The following is a 20,978-nucleotide window of genomic DNA, read 5'->3' as shown; positions in this document are numbered from 1 at the left end:
CCCTTTGAAGAAATTATTTTTTTTTTAATGTTACCCCTTGTCTCTGAAATGTATTGAGGAGTTTTTCCCAATGACATTAAAATGTGCAAGTGTGGAAACAGGTAAAAATAAATGTTTTTTTCTCAACCTAATTTTTATTCTTTGTGAACACATCGGTGATGAGCCAGTCAGATGTTGGTATAGATGAGAAAAGGTAGAAAGGATTTCTGTTCTCTGTATTCTTTCAGATTTGTGAAGAAATAAATTTTTTCCCAAAGGACAAGAAGATCCCATCCCAGTAAGGCAATGCAAGAACCTGAAGCAAAATTTACCTGAGGCCCACACAGTGTCTCCTGGCAAGGTGGTCACTGAGTAATTTAATGGACAAGATGGGGATGGGAGGATGTTTTGAGTGATATTATGGTGTGAATTGGCAGTTGAGTCAGACATGTTTGTGTTCTATTTACCACTGCCACTTCCTGAGTTTGTCTCCTGAAAAGATTTTTTAACTTATTTCAACTTCAGTTTTTTAATAACTGTAAATTATATTTTCTCAGTAGAGCTTAAAAGATGTTTAAAAAGTCACAGACCATAAAAGGTGGATTTCAAAAAAAATCTAGTGATATATTTTATTTGTTAAAGATTCTTGACTGGGTACGGTGGCTCACACCTGCAATCCCAGCACTTTGGGAGGCTGAGGCGGGCAGATCACTTGATGTCAGGAGTTCAAGCCCAGCCTGGCCAACATGGCGAAACCTCGTCTCTACTAAAAATACAAAAATTAGCTGGGGGTGGTGGCAAGCACCTGTAATCCCAGCTACTCAGGAGGCTGAGGCAGGAGAATCACTTGAACCCGGGAGGAGGAGGTTGTAGTGAGCTGAGATCATGACACTGTACTCCAGCCTGGGCAACAAAGTGAGACACCAACTCAAAAAATATATATATACATATATATAAAATTTACCTCCTTTATCTTCTCCAGAGTGAGTGTAGTTATTCTTTTCCTTTTTTTTTTCTTTTTCTTTTTTTTTCCAGAGTCTCACTCTGACGCCCAGGCTGGAGGGCAGCGGAGCAATCTCAGCTCACTGGAACCTTCACCTCCGGGATTCAAGTGATTCTCCTGCTCCAGCCTCCCAAGTAGCTGGGATTACAGGTGCTCGCCACCACGCTCAGCTAATTTTTGTTTTTTTTAGTAGAGATGAGGTTGCACCATGTTGGCCAGGCTGGTCTCAAACTTCTGACCTCGTGATCCACCCTCCTTGACCTCCCAAAGTGCTGGGATTACAGGTGTGAGCCACCACACTCAGTCATAGTTTTTCATGTCCGTTATTTTTAGGGGGTGATTTCAAATAAAGAATTCTTTGACTTTGCTTTGGGAATGCTACTAGGGAAAAGAAATTGAGAAAATCTTTCTTCAACTATGACTATAGAAAATGAATACATTTCCACAAGCAAATGTGAAAGATTAATTGAATTTCACATATTTGTCAAAACATCAGATCTCCTTTTTTATAGGATCTAGAATTTGTAACAGTGAATATCTCTATTCTGTACTGTATTCTCTGGATGTCCAAGTTTAATGCTAAATTTTATGAGATGAATCTTGGCACCTTCTAAAAGTGTTTACATATGGTTGTCTATTAAATTATTTAGTATGAATCATAAGGAGGCGCAAACAAAGTCAGAAAAAAAGGTGGGAGGGGAAGGGAGAGATAAAACATGGTGAAATCAGACCCTAGATGAGAGAATATTTCACCCAGAAGTCAGACTGTTCTTAAGAGGGTCATGAAAAGGGCTTGTGGCCGGGCGCGGTGGCTCAAGCCTGTAATCCCAGCACTTTGGGAGGCCGAGACGGGCGGATCACGAGGTCAGGAGATCGAGACCATCCTGGCTAACACAGTGAAACCCCGTCTCTACTAAAAATACAAAAACTAGCCGGGCGAGGTGGCGGGAGCCTGTAGTCCCAGCTACTCGGGAGGCTGAGGCAGGAGAATGGCGTAAACCCGGGAGGCCGAGCTTGCAGTGAGCTGAGATCCGGCCACTGCACTCCAGCCCGGGCGACAGAGCGAGACTCCGCCTCAAAAAAAAAAAAAAAAAAAGAAAAGGGCTTGTATGTTAGCTTAGAGTAAGATTGGGTCTAAGTTAGGAGGCCTGAGGAAGGAAAGAAACTTAAGCAAAGTTTGGTTAACAATTTATTATTCAATCATTTATGAGGCAAAAAAACAAACAAACAAAAAAAACCCGATAATTTAGAGAGTCTGGGGCTTTGTGATATCAAAAACAGGAAGGGTGTTCTTTGCAGTAAGATGATCTTGGAAAGCACAAAATATGGGGGATTACTTTAATCACAGCTGTTATCTACCCACCCCATTTTTCCCCATCACTTTTTTTGCCCTGTACATTTCTTCCATTTGGCTGTTGCTGACAACAACAACAATCATTGTCTTTTTTTTTTCTTTTTGGCGGGGGGTGTGGTGGGGGCAGTTATGGAGTGTCGTTCTGTCGCCCAGGCTGGAGTGCAGTGGCTTGATCTCTGCTCACTGCAACCTCCGCCTCCTGGGTTCAAGTGATTCTCCTGCCTCAGCCTCCTGAGTAGCTGGGATTACAGGTGCACACCACCATGCCTGACTAATTTTCATATTTTAAGTAGAGATGGGGTTTCACCATGTTGGTCAGACTGGTCTTGAACTCCTGACCTCGTGATTCACCTGCCTTGGCCTCCCAAAGTGCTGGGATTACAGGCATGAGCTACCGCGCCTGGCCTCTGTTTTTAATTATATTTCTCTATAATTACTAGACATGTTATGAACACATAATGTGTTCACCAGGCTTCACTCTGTATGGACCCTTTTCTCTTGGGCTTCCAGTCACAACCCACAGTCGTGCAGCAAAGTTCACACTGCCCTCAAAGTCTGAAGGCTGAATGTTCTTCCTGCCTATTTGGGATCTAACATTCTTAATAGTGTAGTTTGACCAGATTTCTTGTGTCCCTGTGGCTTGCTTTCCTGCCCCTCCAAAACCTAAATCTGTAGTTCCAAATTTTGAGTTCAGCTTCTAGGGTTCTCCAATATGTGTTAGAGCAGCCTTGATGTTGGAATTTCTCCTCCAGTTTTTCTCTCCTTACTGTAATGCTCAGAATACAGAGCCCCAAGTTAATGGTACCTAGTATCTACACATAAGGGCTGATATCCACCTGGAATTCACAAGACAGGGTCAGACTTTACATCAGGTGCAGTGAGCTACTGTGGTTGTGTGAGGGACTCCTGGTGTAAAGTAAATTTGGTGGCAGAATCTAGGTGTACAGAAGCACCTTAGCAGAGGGAAGGCAGGGCCACAACTGTCCAGAACCATGAAGACAACTACATCTCCTATATGTGAATTGCGTTACTGGAGAAGGGTATTCTTGTTCTTGTACCCAATAGTTAACTCAACAGGTATACGTAATATCAGATCTGAATTGAGAATCAGGGATTGCTCTATTTTTTATTCTGGCCCCACAGAGTTAGCCTAAGTCTCCTCTGTTTGAATAACTGTTGGAGCATCAGCCCAGGGCCACTGCAGACCCTCTCACTAACACCTAGGAGTCTTTGAAACATTTAGGGATGTACTGTGCAGATAAGGGTCAGGCTGACAAGTCCAATCTTCATCCCATCTCATAAAATAATGAGTAATCCAGGGCTTCTTTCTCCCTCACAGAAGGTATCTCCTTATTTAGTGTCCAAATGGGAGTTGTTCCAATCTCCGGATACTTGGGTGAAGAACAAGTAGGTCTGGAGGCCCAAACTGATAGGTAAACAAATTGTTTCTATTTTATTTGGCCATGAGAAGAACAGGTGAAGCAGTCATGGACCCTACCATCAAGGAATTTTTATTCTGGAGTCAATGGATACATGATTTAAATTAGAGTAATGTGATCAGAACAAAGGGAGTTGTATAGAGAACCTGGGCTTCATTTGGGACTCTAATTGTATGTTGTGGTTATGAGTTCTGACGTCAGTACCTGAAGGGCCACCCATGGACAGAAAAGTTGTTACAATTATTATTTCTATTTATTTTCACCTGTCAAGAATAAATAATTTTCTATGTATTTTTCTTTATTTTATTATTATTTTTATTTGAGATGAAGTCTCACTCTGTTGCCTAGGCTGGAGTGCAGTGGCATCATCTTGGCTCACTGCAACATCTGCCTCCTGGGTTCAAGCAATTCTCCTGCCTCAGCCTCCCAAGGAGCTGGGATTACAGATGACCACAACCACGCCCAGCTGATTTTTGCATTTTTAATAGAGACAGGGTTTCACTGTATTGGCCAGGCTGGTCTCGAACTCCTGATCTTGTGATCCACCTGCCTTGGCCTCCCAAAGTGCTGGGATTACAGGCATGAGCCACCACGCCCGGTTTCAATGTAATTTTTTTTTTTTTTTTTTGAGATGGAGTCTTGCTTTGTCACCCAGGTTGGAGTGCAGTGGCACCATCTCGGCTCACTGCAAGCTCCACCTCCTGGGTTCACACCATTCTCCTGCCTCAGCCTCCAAGTAGCTGGGACTACAGGCACGCACCACCACACCCGGCTAATTTTTTGTATTTTTAGTAGAGACAGGGTTTCACCATGTTAGCCAGGATGGTCTCAATCTCCTGACCTTGTGATCCGCCCGCCTCTGCCTCCCAAAGTGCTGGGATTACAGGCGTGAGCCACCGCGCCCGGCAATGTAATTTTTTTTTAGAAAGACCTACATGATTTAGATAAATTGTTTGCTATTGTATCATGCAAAATAGATAGGGATGAGGCTTAAATCATTCAAATCAGAAAAGTTCTGGGAGTCAAGTTCTTGTTGGTCAGACTTAGAATAGAGAACTGAAAATAAGCCAGCAGCATAGAGATGAGAAGCTGAGGGCCAGTTCCCTGCCCCGGCCCTACCCAGCTCTACCCTCTTCTGAGCCTTGTCCAGGTCTGGCCTCATCCTGAAATTTCCCTCACAGAACTGATTAGAGGAGATCAGATTTCTGTGTGCTAATTCTTGGTGTCTCTTCAGAGCTGGATCTCACAATTTTCCCAGACCCAAAAACAAATAAATGGGAGCAGAGGATTACTTATTTGGTGTTGTGGGAAGTCAGGGACCTCAAATGGAGGGACTGGCTGGAGCCGTGGCAGAGGAACATAAATTGTGAAGATTTCATTTTAATATGGATATTTATCAGTTCCCAAAATTAATACTTTTGTAATATCTTATGCCTGTCTTACTTTAATCTCTTAATCCTGTTATCTTCGTAAGCTGAGGATGTATGTCACCTCAGGACTGCTATTGTGTTAACTGTACAAATTGATTGTAAAACATGTGTGTTTGAACAACATGAAATCAGTGCATCTTGAAAAAGATCAGAATAAAGCAATTTTAGGGAACAAGGGAAGACAACCATAAGGTCCGATGGCCTACAGGGTCTGGGAAAAAGAGTCCTATTTTTCTTCTTGCAGAGAGCCTATAAATGAACATGCATGCAGGAGAGACATTGCTAAATTCTTTTCCTAGCAAGGAACATTAATATTTAGACCCTAGGAAAAGAAGTGCATTCCTGGGGGGAGGTCTATAAATGGCAGCTCTGGGAGTGTCTGTTTTACATGGCTGAGATAAGGACTGAGATATGCCCTGGTCTCCTGCAGTACCCTTAGGTTTACTAGGATTGGGAAACCCTGCCCTGGTAAATTTGAGGTCAGACCAGTTCTCTGCTCTTGAACCCTGTTTTCTGTTGTTTTGGATGTTTATCAATACAATACATGCACAGCTGAACATAGACCCTCTGGAGTTTTGATTTTGCCCTTTGCCTTGTAATCTTTGCTTTGCTCTTTGCCTTGTGATCTTTATTGGCCTCAGAAACATGTGATCTTTGTTCTCCTTTTTTCCCTTTGAAGCATATGATCTTTGTGACCTGCTCCCCATTCGAACACCCCCTCCTCTTTTGAAACCCTTAATAAAAACCTGCTGGTTTTGTGGCTCAGGTGGGCATCATGGTCCTACAGATACGTGATGTCATCCCTGGAGGCCCAGCTGTAAAATTCCTCTCTTTGTACTCTTTCTCTTTATTTCTCAGCCGGCTGACACTTATGGAAAATAGAAAGAATCTACGTTGAAATATTGAGGGTGGGTTCCCCCAATAATTTGGAGGCTTAATTTCTTTCTTTCTTTCTTATTGAAACCAGTGCTTCTAGAGACATTTCATACAGCAACCTCTTTTACACTTCTGCAAATCCAATAGTTTTTCTACATGTTATGAGAAAGAAAATCTAAACACAACAATTAAAAGTCTTTCGGAACTCTATTTAACTCTTCATTTCTGTTTCCCTTTTATCTGTCTGTATTTAGGTTTTATAGTGATAAGAAAACAAACAGGGCTGGGCACGGTGGTTCACACCTGTAATCCCAGCACTTTGGGAGGTGGAAGTGGGTGGATCACCTGAGGTCAGGAGTTCGAGACCAGCCTGATCAACATGGTGAAACCCTGTCTCTATTAAAAATACAAAATTAGATGGGCATGGTGACACATACCTGTAATCCCCAGCTACTTGGGAGGCTGAAGCAGGAGAATTGCTTGAACCTGGGAGCAGGACGTTGTGGTGAGCTGAGATTGCACCATTGTGCCAACAAGAGTGAAACTCCATCTCAAAAAAAGAAAACAAACAGAAAGCCTGAATCATCATCTAAATTCTGCTAGAAATTATGGGACACTTAATACCTACTTCACAAAATTTTTTGAGGTTTAACTCACACCAGGTGAGTTTCCCAGCACAACACACCACAGCATACTTGGCAGCACATAGTATGAGATCAATAAACATCGTATTAACACATATGTACATGTTTTCAAAATGCAGACTTAGGCATTGCTGCGTTCTCCAGCCTTCTGTAGACTTCAAACAGTTGGCAAAAAACGTGATCTTTTGGGATGGTGATTAGTGGTTTTCACTGTAAACTGTTTCAATAAGAATATTGAAACAACCTGGCCAACATGGTGAAACTCCATTAGCTGGGCATGGTGGCATGTGCCTACAGTCCCAGCTACTCTACTCAGGAGGCTGAGACTGGAGAATTGCTTGATCCCAGGAGGCAGAGGTTGCAGCGAGCCCAGATCGCATCACTGCACTCCAGCCTGGGCGACAGAACAAGACTCCGTCTCAAAAAAAAAAAAAAAAAAAAAAAAAACCAGTCTGGGTCAGGCGCAGTGCCTCATGCCTGTAATCCTTGCACTTTGGGAGGCTGAGACAGGCGGGTTACCTGAACTCAGGAGTTTGAGACCAGTCTGGGCAACGTGGTGAAAACTTGTCTCTACCAAAATACCAAAAAAAAAAACACAAAAAAGCCTGATGTGGTGTCAGGCACCTGTGATCCCAGCTACTTGGGAGGCTGAGGCAGGAGAATTGCTTGAACCTGGGAGGAGGAGGTTGCAGTGAGCTGAGGTCATGCCACTGCACTCCAGCCTGGGTGACACAGTAAGACTCTGCCTCAAAAAAAAAAAAAAAAAAAAAAAGCTGCTTTTGTTGTATCCAAGAAGTTTTGGGTCCTTGTGTGTTGAATTTGATTTATATCAGGGTGCTTTTTTTTTTTTTTTTTTTTTTTTTGAGACAGAGTCTTACTCTGTCACCCAGGCTGCAGTGCAGTGGTGCAATCTCGACTCATTGTAACCTCTTCCTACAGGGTTCAAGCAATTCTCTTGCCTCAGCCTTCCCAGTAATTAGGACTACAGGCCCATGCCATCACGCCTGGCTAATTTTTTGTATTTTTAATACAGACAGGGTTTCACTATGTTAGCCAGGATGGTCTTGATCTCCTAATCTCATGATCTGCCCACCTTGGCCTCCCAAAGTGCTGGATTACATGTGTGAGCCATCATGCCTGGCCCAGGGAGCTTTCTTATTTTCCCTCTACTTTCTTCTTTGACTGTCATTTGTTGTTTAGAAGCATGATGTTTAATAGCCACATGTTTTGAGTTTTCTAACTTTCTTCTTGCTATTTTTTTCTAGTTTTATGCCATTGTGATCAGAATAAAAATAACATAATTTTAACCTTGTTAAATTTGAAAAAGCCTGTTTATTTATTTCTGCTTTAATGTATAATTTCTCCTGAAAAATATTTTATGTATTTTTTATTTTTATTTTCATTTTGTTATTTTTTTCTTTGCTCTATCTTGCTCTGTTGCCCAGGTTGGAGTGCATGGGTGCAGTCTTGACTCACTGTCAACTCCTGAAATTATAATTTCTCAAAGTATAATTTCTCCTGAAAAATATTTTGTGTATTTTTTTGTTTTTATTTTCATTTTCTTATTTTTGTTGTTGTTGTTCAGTCTTGCTCTGTTGCCCAGGCTGGAGTGCATGGGTGCAGTCATGACTTACCGTGACCTCCATCTCCCCGGATCAAGCGATTTTTCTGACTCATCCTCCCTTGTAGCTGGAACTACTGGTGTCCACCACCAAGCCCAATCAATTTCTGTATTTTCAGGAAGATGAGATTTCACCACGTTGGCCAGACTGGGAGAATATTTCATGTATTTTTGAGATGAATGTGTATCTCATAATGTTGAATGAAATGTTATATGTATATCATCTATTTAGTCTATAGTGGTATCACTGTTTTCTTAGTAGGTTTCTGTTTGAATGATCTGTCTGTTGTTTTGAGTAAGGTATTAAAGTTTTATTGTATTTCTGTCTACTTCTCCCTACAGTTTTGTGAATATTTGCTTTATATATTTAGAAGCTCCAGTGTTGGGAGCATACATATTTTTAATTCCTATATCCTCTTGACAAATTAACCTCTTTATTATTGCATGGTAAACTCATTTGACTCTTGTGATAGATGTTGCTAGGAAGTCTTTTTTGTATAATTTAACAATAGCTACCATTACATACCTTTGATTATCATTTTCATGGAGTATCTTTCTTCATCCTTTCACTTTCCACCTATGCTTGTCCTTAAATCAAAAGGGAGTCTCTTTTAGGCAGCATATCAATGGACTTTTAAAAAGTAATTCAACCACTCAGCTTCAGTGTGGTGTTTGTTGCTATATCAGTGTATCACAGGCTAAGTATTTTATGAAAAGCAAAAATTTCTTTGCCTCATGATTCTGGAGGCTGGGATGGCAAAGAATATAACACTCGCATCTGTTGAAGGCCTTGTTCTGCATAATAACATAGCCAAAAGCATGAGGAAGAGACAACTGCCTTTCATAAGAGACCCTCTCTTGTTATAATTAACCCATCTCATGATAAGAACCTTTATCCATTCATGAGGGTTAGGTTGCTTATGGCCTAATCAATTCTTAAAGTTCCCACCTTTTAATTCTATTACAATAGCTATTTAATTTTAACCTAAAATGTGGAGATGACATTGTGTATAGTAGCTGTGTCTGTTTATTGGATAATTTATTCTGTTCATATGTAAAATAGTGATAGGTTACTATTAATAAGTTACTATTGTGATTTTGTTTTTTTCTGTTTATTTAAATATTTAAAAATATTTTATTCTTGTCCCGTCTTTCCTATGGTTGTGTTAGTTTGTGTCAAGACAGGGTTATGCTTTGTTGCCCAAGCTAGAACACAGTGGCATGGTCACAGCCCTCTGTAGCCTCAACCTCCTGGGCTCAAGCAGTCCTCCCATCTCAGTCACCAATGTAGATGAGACTACAGGTATGCTCCACAACAGCCAGCTATTTGTTTTTTTTTCATAGAGAAATGTCTCATTATGTTGCTCAGGCTAGTATCAAACTCCTGAGCTGAAGTAATTCTCCCACCTCAGTCTCCCAAAATGCTGGGATTTTAACAGTCTAGTTTAGGATGATAACAATTTAACTTCTGTGTATGTAAAAACTGTACACATTTTCTTCTTTTACACACTTAATGCTATATAGTCATACTTTATAACTTTTTATGTTGTATATTTATTAAAAAATTATTGTCACAATCTTTATTTTTAATATTTTTTGTATAGATCTTATTTTAAAGTATTTTTACAAAACCATTACAATATTCTTTTTTTTTTTTTTTTTTTGAGGCGGAGTCTCGCTCTGTCGCCCATACTGGAGTGCAGTGGCCAGATCTCAGCTCACTGCAAGCTCCGTCTCCCAGGTTTACGCCATTCTCCTGCCTCAGCCTCCCGAGTAGCTGGGACTACAGGCACCCGCCACCTCGCCCGGCTAGTTTTTGTATTTTTAGTAGAGACGGGGTTTCACCGTGTTAGCCAGGATGGTCTCGATCTCCTGACCTCGTGATCCGCCCGTCTCGGCCTCCCAAAGTGCTGGGATTACAGGCTTGAGCCACCGCGCCCGGCCACCATTACAATATTCTGAATTTCACTACATACTTAACATTTCTGGTGACATTTATACTTATTGTTAGTTATCATTCCACCCTTTTAATGTGAAGAATTCCCTGTATCATTTCTTGTAAGACATGTTGAGTGGTGATAAATTTCCTCACCTTTTCCCTTTGTCTTGAAATGTCTTGATCTCTTTTATGTCTAAAAGACAGCTTTACTGGATATATTCTTTTTAGCTATCAGGTTTTTCTTTTCTTCTTTCAGTATTTTAAATATATAATTGAATATTCTGGCTTGCAATATTTTTGCTGAAAAATCCACTGATTACATAAAGGTTCTCTTGGATGTAAAGAATCTCTTATCTCTTCCCGTTTTCAAGATTTGTGCTTTATCTGTAAATGTTGGCAATTTAATGATAATGTGTTCTAGGGTAATCTTTATTAGGCTTACATATTTTTCTCTGTAGATAAATTGAGCTTCATAAAACTGGATGTTCATATCCTTTTCTAAATTTGGAAAGGTTTTTTCTGAGACAGGGTCTCACTCTGTCACCCAAGCTGAAGTGCTGTGGCATGATCTCAGCTCACTGCAACCTCTGTCTTTCAGACTCTAGCGATCTTCCCACATCTGCCATCAAAGTAGCTGAAACTAAAGGCATGTGTCACGCTGTCTGGCTAATTTTTGTATGTTTTTGTAGAGATGGGATTTTGTCATATTTTCCAGGCTGGTCTCAAACACTTGAGCTCAAGCCATTCACCCACCTTGGCCTCTCAGAGTGCTGGTGTGAACCACCATGCTCAGCATAGATTTCGAAAGTTTTCGGACATTTCGTCTTAAAGTCACTTTTATTCTTTCTCTCTGTCTTCTTCTGAAAATTCTAAAATGTGTCGATTTGTCCACTTCATGATTGATCACTTTCAAATGACGTGTTTTTGAGTTTGTTGAATTTTCTTTTTTATAATTGAGTCTCTTGTTAAAATTTTCTATTACAGTTCTTCAGTTTTGCCATTGTTTACTTTAACTGCAGGATTTTTATGTGGTTGTTTTTATGGTTTTCATTTCTCTCTTTCTATCTATCTATATTTATACCTATATCTATCTATCTATCTATCTATCTATCTATCTATCTATCTATCTAAAAAATCAGATGTCATTTTGCTATTTGGCCAGGTTGGTCTTGAACTCCTGGTCCCAAGTAATGCTCCTGCCTCAGCATCCCAAAGTTTTATTATTATAGGTGTGAGCCACCATGCTTGGCCTACTTATGTATTATACTTCTAATTCTGTTTCTGTGTTGTTTCCTAAAATTTTTTAGTTATCTGTGTTCTTTGCATCTTATTGAAATTTTTAAAAATAATTGTTTTCTTAAAAAAACCTTTTTTTGTTATTACTATACTTTAAGTTCTATGGTACATGTGCCCAACGTGCAGGTTTGTTACATATATATAGATGTGCCATGTTGGTGGTGTGCTGCACCAATTAACTCATCATTTACATTAGGTATATCTCCTAATGCTAGCCCTTCCCCTTACCCCCTCCCCACAATAGGACCCAGTGTGTGACGTTTCTCTTCCTGTGTCAAAGTGATCTCATTGTTCGATTCCCACCTATGAGTGAGAACATGCGGTGTTTGGTTTTCTGCTCTTGTGATAGTTTGCTGAGAATGATGGTCTCCAGCTGCATCCATGTCCCTACAAAGGATATGAACTCATCCTTTTTCATGGCTGCATAGTATTCCATGGTGTATATGTGCCACATTTTCTTAATCCAGTCTGTCACTGATGGACATTTGGGTTGATTCCAAGTCTTTGCTATTGTGAATAGTGCTGCAATAAACATATGTGTGCATGTGTCTTTAGAGCAGCATGATTTATAATCCTTTGGGTATATCCCCAGTAATGGGATGGCTGGGTCAAATGGTATTTCTAATTCTAGATCCTTAAGGAATCGTCACACTGTTTTCCACAATGGTTGAACTAGTTTACATTCTCACTAACAGCGTAAAAGTGTTCCTATTTCTCCACATCCTCTCCAGCACCTGTTACTTTCTGACTTCTTATAGATAGCCATTCTAACTTGTGTGGGATGGTATCTCATTGTGGTTTTGATTTGCATTTCTCTGATGGCGAGTGATGATGAACATTTTTTCATGTGTCTGTTGGCTGTATGGATGTCTTCTTTTGAGAAGTATCTATTCATATCCTTTGCCCACTTTTTGATGGGGTTGTTTGTTTTATTCTTGTAAATTTGTTTGAGTTCTTTGTAGGTTCTAGATATTAGCCCTTTGTCAGATGAGTAGATTGCAAAAATTTTCTCCCACTCTGTAGGTTGCCTGTTCACTCTGAGGGTAGTTTATTTTGCTGTGCAGAAGTTATTTAGTTTAATTAGATCCCATTTGTCAATTTTGGCTTTTGTTGCCATTGCTTTTAGTGTTTTACACATGAAGTCCTTGCCCATGCCTATGTCCTGAATGGTATTACCTAGGTTTTCTTCCAGGGTTTTTATGGTTTTAGGTCTAACATTTAAGTCTCTAATCCATCTTGAATTAATTTTTGTGTAAGGGGTAAGGAAAGGATCAAGTTTCAGTGTTCTACTTATGGCTAGCCAATTTTCCCAGCACCATTTATTAAATAGGGAATCCTTTCCCCATTTCTTGTTTTTGTCAAATTTGTCAAAGATCAGATAGTTGTAGATATGTGGTATTATTTCTGAGGGCTCTGTTCTGTTCCATTGGTCTATATCTCTGTTTTGGTACCAGTACCATGCTGCTTTGGTTACTGTACCCTTGTAATATAGTTTGAAGTCAGGTAGCGTGATGCCTCCAGCTTTGTTCTTTTGGCTTAGGATTGTCTTGGCAATGCGGGGTCTTTTCTGGTTCTATATGAACTTTAAAGCAGTTTTTTCCAATTCTGTGAAGGAAGTCATCAGTAGTTTAATGGGAATGGCATTGAATCTATAAATTACCTTGGACATTATGGCCATTTTCACAATATTGATTCTTCCTATCCATGAGCATGGTATGTTCTTCCATTTGTTTGTGTCCTCTTTTATTTCACTGAGCAGTGGTTTGTAGTTCTCCTTGAAGAGGTCCTTGACATCCCTTGTAAGTTGGATTCCTAGGTATTTTATTCCCTTTGAAGCTATTGTGATTGGGAATTCATTCATGATTTGGCTCTCTGTGTGTCTCTTACTGGTGTATAAGAATGCTTGTGATTTTTACACATTGATTTTGTATACTGGGACTTTGCTGAAGCTGCTTATCAGGTTAAGGAGATTTTGGGCTAAGACAATGGGGTTTTCTAAATATACAATCATGTCATCTGCAAACAGACAATTTGACTTCTTCTCTTCCTAAGTGAATACCTTTATATCTTTCTCTTGCCTGATTGCCCTAGCCAGAACTTCCAACACTATGTTGAATAGGAGTGGTGAAAGAGGGCATTCCTGTCTTGTGCCAGTTTTCAAATGGAATGCTTCCAGTTTTTGTTCATTCAGTATGATATTGGCTGTGGGTTTGTCATAAATAGCTCTTATTATTTTGAAATAAGTTCCATCAATACCGAATTTATTGAGAGTTTTTAGCATGAAGGGCTGTTGAATTTTGTCAAAGGCCTTTTCTGCACCTATTGAGAAAATCATGTGGTTTTTGTCTTTGGTTCTGTCTATATGCTGGATTATGTTTATTGATTTGCGTATGTTGAACCAGCCTTGCATCCCAGAGATGAAGCCCACGTGATCATGATGGATAAGCTTTTAGATATGCTGCTGGATGCTGTTTGTGAATATTTTATTGAGGATTTTTGCATCGATGTTCATCAGGGATATTGGTCTAAAAGTCTCTTTTTTTGTTGTATCTCTGCCAGACTTTGGTATCAGGATGATGTTGGCTTCATAAAATGAGTTAGGGAGGATTCCCTCTTTTTCTATTAATTAGAATAGTTTCAGAGGAAATGATACCATCTCCTCCTTGTACCTCTGGTAGAATTTGGCTGTGAATTCATCTGGTCCTGGACTTTTTTGGTTGGTAGGCTGTTAAATATTGCCTCAATTTCAGAGCCTGCTATTGGTCTATTCAGGGATCCAACTTTTTCCTGGTTTAGTCTTGGGAGAGTGTAAGTGTCCAGGAAATTATCCATTTCGTCTAGGTTTTCCAGATTATTTGCATAGAGGTGTTTATAGTATTCTCTGATGGTAGTTTGTATTTCTGTGGGGTCGGTGGTGGTATCCCCTTTATCATTTTTTATTACACCTATTTGATTCTTCTCTCTTTTCTTCTTTATTAGTCTTGCTAGTGGTCTATCAATTTTGTTGATCTTTTCAAAAAGCCAGCTCCTGGATTCATTGATTTTTTGGAGGGTTTTTTGTGTCTCTATCGCCTTCAGTTCTGCTCTGATCTTAGTTATTTCTTGCCTTCTGCTAGCTTTTGAATGTGTTTGCTTTTGTTTCTCTAGTTCTTTTAATTGTGATGTTAGGGTGTCAGTTTTAGATCTTTCCAGCCTTCTCTTGTGGGCATTTAGTGTTATAAATTTCCCTCTATACACTGCTTTAAATGTGTCCCAGAGATTCTGGTATGTCGTCTCTTTGTTCTCATTGGTTTCAACGAGCATCTTTACTTCTGCCTTCATTTTGTTATGTACCTAGTAGTCTTTCAGGAGCAGGTTGTTCAGTTTCCATGTAGTTGAGTGGTTTTGATTGAGTTCTGAGTTCTGGTTTGATCACACTGTGGTCTGAGACAGTTTATTATACTTTCTGTTCTTTTACATTTGCTGAGGAGTACTTTACGTCCAACCATGTGGTCAATTTTGGAATAAGTGTGATGTGGTGCTGAGAAGAATGTATATTCTGTTGATTTGTGGTGAGGAGTTCTGTAGATGTCTATTAGGTCTGCTTGGTGCAGAGTTGAGTTCTATTCCTGGATATCCTTGTTAACTTTCTGTCTCGTTGATCTGTCTAATGTTGACAGTGGGGTATTAAAGTCTCCCATTATTATTATATGGGAGTCTAAGTCTCTTTGTAAGTCTCTAAGGACTTGCTTTATGAATCTGGGTGCTCCTGTATTGAGTGCATATACATTTAGGATAGTTAGCTCTTCCTGTTGAATTGATCCCTTTACCATTACATAATGGCCTTCTTTGTCTCTTTTGATCTTTGATGGTTTAAAGTCTATTTTATCAGAGACTAGGATTGCAACCCCTGCTTTTTTTTGTTTTCCATTTGCTTGGTAGATCTTCCTCCATCCCTTCATTTTGAGCCTATGTATGTCTCTGCAAGTGAGATGGGTCTCCTGAATACAGCAAATTGATGGGTCTTCACTCTTTATCCAATTTGCCAGTCTGTGTCTTTTAATGGACCATGTAGTCTATTTACGTTTAAAGTTAATATTGTTATGTGTGAACTTGATCCTGTCATTATGATATTAGCTGATTATTTTGCTCATTAGTTGATGCAGTTTCTTCCTAGCATAATGGTCTTTACATTTTGGCATGTTTTTGCAATGGCTGGTACCTGTTGTTCCTTTCCATGTTTAGTGTTTCCTTCAGGATCTCTTGTAGGGCAGGCCTGGTGGTGACAAAATCTCTAAGCATTTGCTTATCTGTAAAGGATTTTATTTCTCCTTCACTTATGAAACTTAGTTTGGCTGGATATGAAATTCTGGGTTTAAAATTCTTTTCTTTAAGAATGTTGATTATTGGCCCCCACTCTCTTCTGGTTAGGAGAGTTTCTGCTGAGAGATCTGCTGTTAGTCTGATGGGCTTCCCTTTGTGGGTAACTCGACCTTTCTCTCTGGCTGCCCTTAACATTTTTTCCTTCATTTCAACTTTGGTGAATCTGACAATTATGTGTCTTGGAGTTGCTCTTCTCAAGGAGTATCTTTGTGGCATTCTCTGTATTTCCTGAATTTGAATGTTGACCTGCCTTACTAGGTTGGCAAAGTTCTCCTGGATCATATCCTGAAGAATGTTTTCCAGCTTGGTTCCATTTTCCCCGTCACTTTCAGGTACACCAATCAGATGTAGATTTGGTCTTTTCACATAATCCCATATTTCTTGGAGGCTTTGTTCATTTCTTTTTACTCTTTTTTCTCTACACCTCTCTTCTCACTTCATTTTATTCATTTGATCTTCAATCACTGATACTCTTTCTTCCAGTTGATCGAGTTGGTTACTGAAGCTTGTGCACTTGTCACGTTGTTCACATGTCATGGTTTTCATCTCTGTCAGTTCTTTTATGGTCTTCTCTGCATTGATTATTCTAGTTATCCATTCATTCATTCTTTTTTCAAGGTTTTTAGTTTCTTTGCGCTGGTTACGTAGTTCCTCCTTTAGCTGTGAGAAATGAGAAGTTTGATTGACTGAAGCTTTCTTCTCTCAACTCATCAAAGTCATTCTCCATTCAGCTTTGTTCCATTGCTGGCGATGAGCTGTGTTCCTTTGGAGGGGGAGATGTGCTCTGTTTTTTTGAATTTCCAGCTTTTCTGCACTGCTTTTTCCCCATCTTTGTGGTTTTATCTGCCTTTGGTCTTTGATGATGGTGATGTACTGATGGGGTTTTGGTGTGTGTGTCCTTTCTGTTTGTTAATTTTCCTTCTAACAGTCAGGACCCTCAGCTGCAGGTTTGTTGGAGTTTGCTTGAGGTCCACTCCAGACCCTGTTTGCCTGGGTATCAGCAGCAGAGGCTGCAGAAGATAGAATATTGCTGAACAGTGAGTGTTGCTGTCTGATTCTTGCTCTGGAAGCTACATCTCAGAAGTGTATCCAGCCCTGTGAGGTGTGAGGTGTCAGTCTGCACCTAGTAGGGGATGTCTCCCAGTTAGGCTACTCAGGGGTCAGGGACCCACTTGAGCAGACAGTCTGTCCATTCTCAGATCTCAAACTCCATGCTGGGAGAACCACTGCTCTCTTCAAAGCTGTCAGACAGGGACATTTACATTTGCAGAGGTTTCTGCTGCTTTTTGTTTAGTTATGCCCTGTCCCCAGAGTTGGAGTCTACAGAGGCAGGCAGGCTTCCTTGAGCTGTGGTGGGCTCCACCCAATTCAAGCTTCCCAGATGCTTTGTTTACCTACTTAAGCCTCAGCAATGGCGAGCGCCCCTCCCCCAGCTTTGCTGCCACCTTGCAGTTAGATCTCAGACTGCTGTGCTAGCAATGAGGGAGGCTCCATGGGCGTGGGACCCTCCAGGCCAGGTGTGGGATATAATCTCCTGGTGTGCCATTTGCTAAGACCCCTGGTAAAGCACAGTATTAGGATGGGATTTACCTGATTTTCCAGATGTTGTGTGTCTCAATTTCCCTTGGATAGGAAAAGGAATTCCCTTCCTCTTTCACTTCCCAGGTGTGGCGATGCCTCACCCTGCTTCAGCTCTTGCTGGTCGGGCTGCACCTACTGACCATCACTGACTGTCCAACATGCCCCAGTGAGATGAATCCCATACCTCAGTTGAAAATGCAGAAATCACTCATCTTCTGTGTTGCTCACACTGGGAGCTGGAGGCTGGAGCTGTTCCTATTTGGCCATCTTGGGTGCCCCCTCTTTATGGTTCCTTTCTTTTCTTTTCCTTTTTTTTTTTTTTTTTTTGAGAGGTTGTCTCATTCTGTCACCCAGGCTAGAGGGCACTGGCATGATCTTGGCTCACTGCAACCTCCACGTCCCAGTTTAAGCAATTCTTCTGCCTCAGCCTCCTGAGTAGCCGGGATTACAGGCACATGCCACCATGCCCGCCTAATTTTTGTATTTTATAGGAAAAAACAGTTTCACCATGTTTGCCAGGCTGGTGTTGAACTCCTGACCTCATGATCTGCCCACCTCAGCCTCTCAAAGTGCTGGGATTACAGGCACGAGGCACCGCACCTGGCTATGGTTGCCTTCTAAATATTTTATATATTTTTTTATTGGGTCATGTTGCCTTAATATTTTGTATACATCGTAATCTTTGATTGAGATTTGAGCATTAAAAAAGCTACCTCTAACTATCCTTATAATGTAGCTTTGTCCGGGCACAGTCTGAAATCAATTGTCTTTGCTACAGTCTCTGGGAGTCTCTCACACGTGTACTTGGGATGTGTCCTGTCTAAAATTTTGTATTTATTTTTTAGTTTAAAAAGTTTATTTCAGCCGGGCACAGTGGCTCATGCCTGTAATCCCAACACTTTGAGAGCCAAGGCGGGCAGATCATGAGGTTCAGAGATCAAGACCACCCTAGCTAACACTGTGAAACCCCGTCTCTACTAAAAATACAAAAATTAACTGGGTGTGGTGGCACATGCCTATAGTCCCAGCTACTCTGAGGGCTGAGGCAGGAGGATTGCTTGAACCCAAGAGGTGGAGGCTGCCATGAGCCAAGATCATGCCACTGCACTCCAGCCTGTGCAAGAGAGCAAGACTCCGTCTCAAACAAAAGAAAAAAATGTTTATTTTTCTTTTAATAGTCAGTAACTACTTGCTACACGTGTTTCCTGTATGTGATACTGCAGTCTCTCTGCTGCTATAACATTTACATTTGGTCTCAGCAGACTCAAACTGTCAATCCAAAGTATCCCACCATTTCTTTCACCACTTTATGTAATGCAGGAAAGAAACTAGTGTCTGGAAAGGTCCCTTGAGGCCAGAAATAAATATGTATGTACCAGTGTTTTTCTCATCTTTTAAAAAAGAAACCAGGAGTTGGCAATTACTTTTTTTTTTTTAAGACAGAATATTGCTCTGTCACCCAGGCTGAAGTGCAGTGGTGAGATCTTGGCTTACTACAACCTCTACCTCCCAAGTTCAAGTGATTCTCATGCCTCAGCCTTCAGAGTAACCGGGATTACAGGTGTGTGCCACCATACCTGGCAAATGTTTAGTAGACATGAGGTTTTGCTATTTTGGCTAGGCTGGTTTCAAAATTCTGACCTTGGGTGATCCACCTCTCTCTGCCTCCCAAAGGGCTGGGATTTACGGGTGTTAGCTATCATGCCCAGCCAGCAATTTACTGCTTAAAAAGCTTTGTTATCTTAGGGATCAGGAAAAACTGTGTTGTGTAACTGTAACACAGTCTTTCTGTGTGGCTCTTTGCACTGTTTTTACCTGGGCATTGAACACAGTTAACCCATTTATACATTTTCTGCAAGTGTATTTTGGTCAGTATGTTTTTGCTACATGTATATGTCTATGAAAGAATTAGGGCCTGTGGCATTTTGCTGTGCCATCTTGCTTATGTGGTTTGTACAACTTTATAGGTTAGATTAGTAAGGTTTGTTTATCTGAGTCTAACAACTGGATTAACTTGTTATTTTTATTTCTTTCAGTTATGTGTTCTCATTTTGCTCAAGACCTGTGGCCAGAGCAGGGCATAAAAGAATCCTTCCAAAACTTGATACTGAGAACATATGCAAAGTGTGGAGATAAGAATTTACAACTAAGAAAAAAACTGTAAAAGTTTGGATGATGGTAGGATGCACAAAGGAGGTTATAATGGACTTAATCAATGTTTGACATCTACCCAGAGCAAAATATTTCAGTGTGATGAATATGTGAGTCTTCTATAAATATCCAAATTCAAATAATAATAAAATAAGACATACTAAAAAAAATCTTTCAAATGTAAACAATGTGGCAAATCATTCTGCATGCTTTCACACCTAACTCAACATAAGAAAATTCATACCAGAGAGAATTCCTACAAATGTGAAGAATGTGGCAAAGTCTTTAAACAGCCATTGACCTTTACTCAACATAAAAGAAGTCACACTGAAAAGACACTGTTCAAATGTGAAGAATGTGGCAAAGCTTTTAAACAGTCCTCAAATCTTACTGAACATAAGATAATTCATACTCGAGAGAAACACTACAAATGTGAAGAATTTGGCAAAGATTTTAAGTTGTCCTCAAATCTTACTGAACATAAGATAATTCATATTGGAGAAAAACCTTATAAATGTGAAGAATGTGGCAAAGCCTTTAAGTAGTCTTCAAACCTTACTAGACATAAGATAATTCATACTGGAGAGAAACTCTACAAATGTGAAGAATGTGGCAAAACCTTTTACTCCCCCTCAAATCTTACCTTATATGAAATGATTCATACCAGAGAGAAACCCTACAAATGCAAAGAATGTGGCAAAGCTTATAAGTGGTCCTCAAACCTTACTGAACATAAGATAATTCATACTGGAGAGAAACCCTACAAATGTGAAGAATGTAGCAAAGCCTTTAACTGGTCCTCACACCTTGCTGTACATAAGATAATTCATACTAAGAGAAACCTTACAAATGTGAAGAATGTGGCAAAGCCTTTAAATAGTCCTCAAACCTTGCTAAACAGAAGATAATTTATACTGGAGAGAAACTCTAGAATTTGAAGAATGTGGCAATGCTTTTAAGTGGTCCTCAAAACTTACAGAACATAAAAGAATTCATACTTGAGAAAAACTACAAGGGTGAAGAATGTGGCAAAGCTTTAACTCATTTCTCAATGCTAAACATGGATTGAGGTGAAGAGTTTGAACCAACCTGGCCAACATGGTGAATCCCCATCTCTACTAAAAATACAAAAACTAGCTGGGCATGGTGGAGAGAAAATTTTATGCTGGAGAGAGAACTTACAAATGTAAACAATGTGGCAAAGCCTGTAACCATTCCTCACATCTTACTACACATAAGTCATACTTAAGAGAAATTACAAATGTGAAGGAATGTGGCAAAGCCTTTAACAAGTCTTCAGTTC

The 20,978-nt window shown here is 40.1% G+C and overlaps 1 long non-coding RNA gene across 1 annotated transcript; it reads right to left on the bottom strand.

The window, feature by feature from the left end:
* Positions 1–1,052: 1,052 nt before the first annotated feature.
* Positions 1,053–20,483, bottom strand: LOC117066189. Its single transcript, XR_004430224.1, has 3 exons — positions 20,398–20,483; positions 9,199–9,201; positions 1,053–1,064 (listed from the first exon to the last, which is right to left on the bottom strand). It is a non-coding gene; the product is annotated as an uncharacterized LOC117066189 (long non-coding RNA).
* Positions 20,484–20,978: the final 495 nt, after the last annotated feature.

This window comes from Trachypithecus francoisi, unplaced genomic scaffold (assembly GCF_009764315.1).
Source record: "Trachypithecus francoisi isolate TF-2019V2 unplaced genomic scaffold, Tfra_2.0 Contig00137, whole genome shotgun sequence".
NCBI classification, from domain to species: Eukaryota; Metazoa; Chordata; class Mammalia; order Primates; family Cercopithecidae; genus Trachypithecus; species Trachypithecus francoisi.
This window is presented reverse-complemented; position numbering and strand designations above follow the sequence as displayed.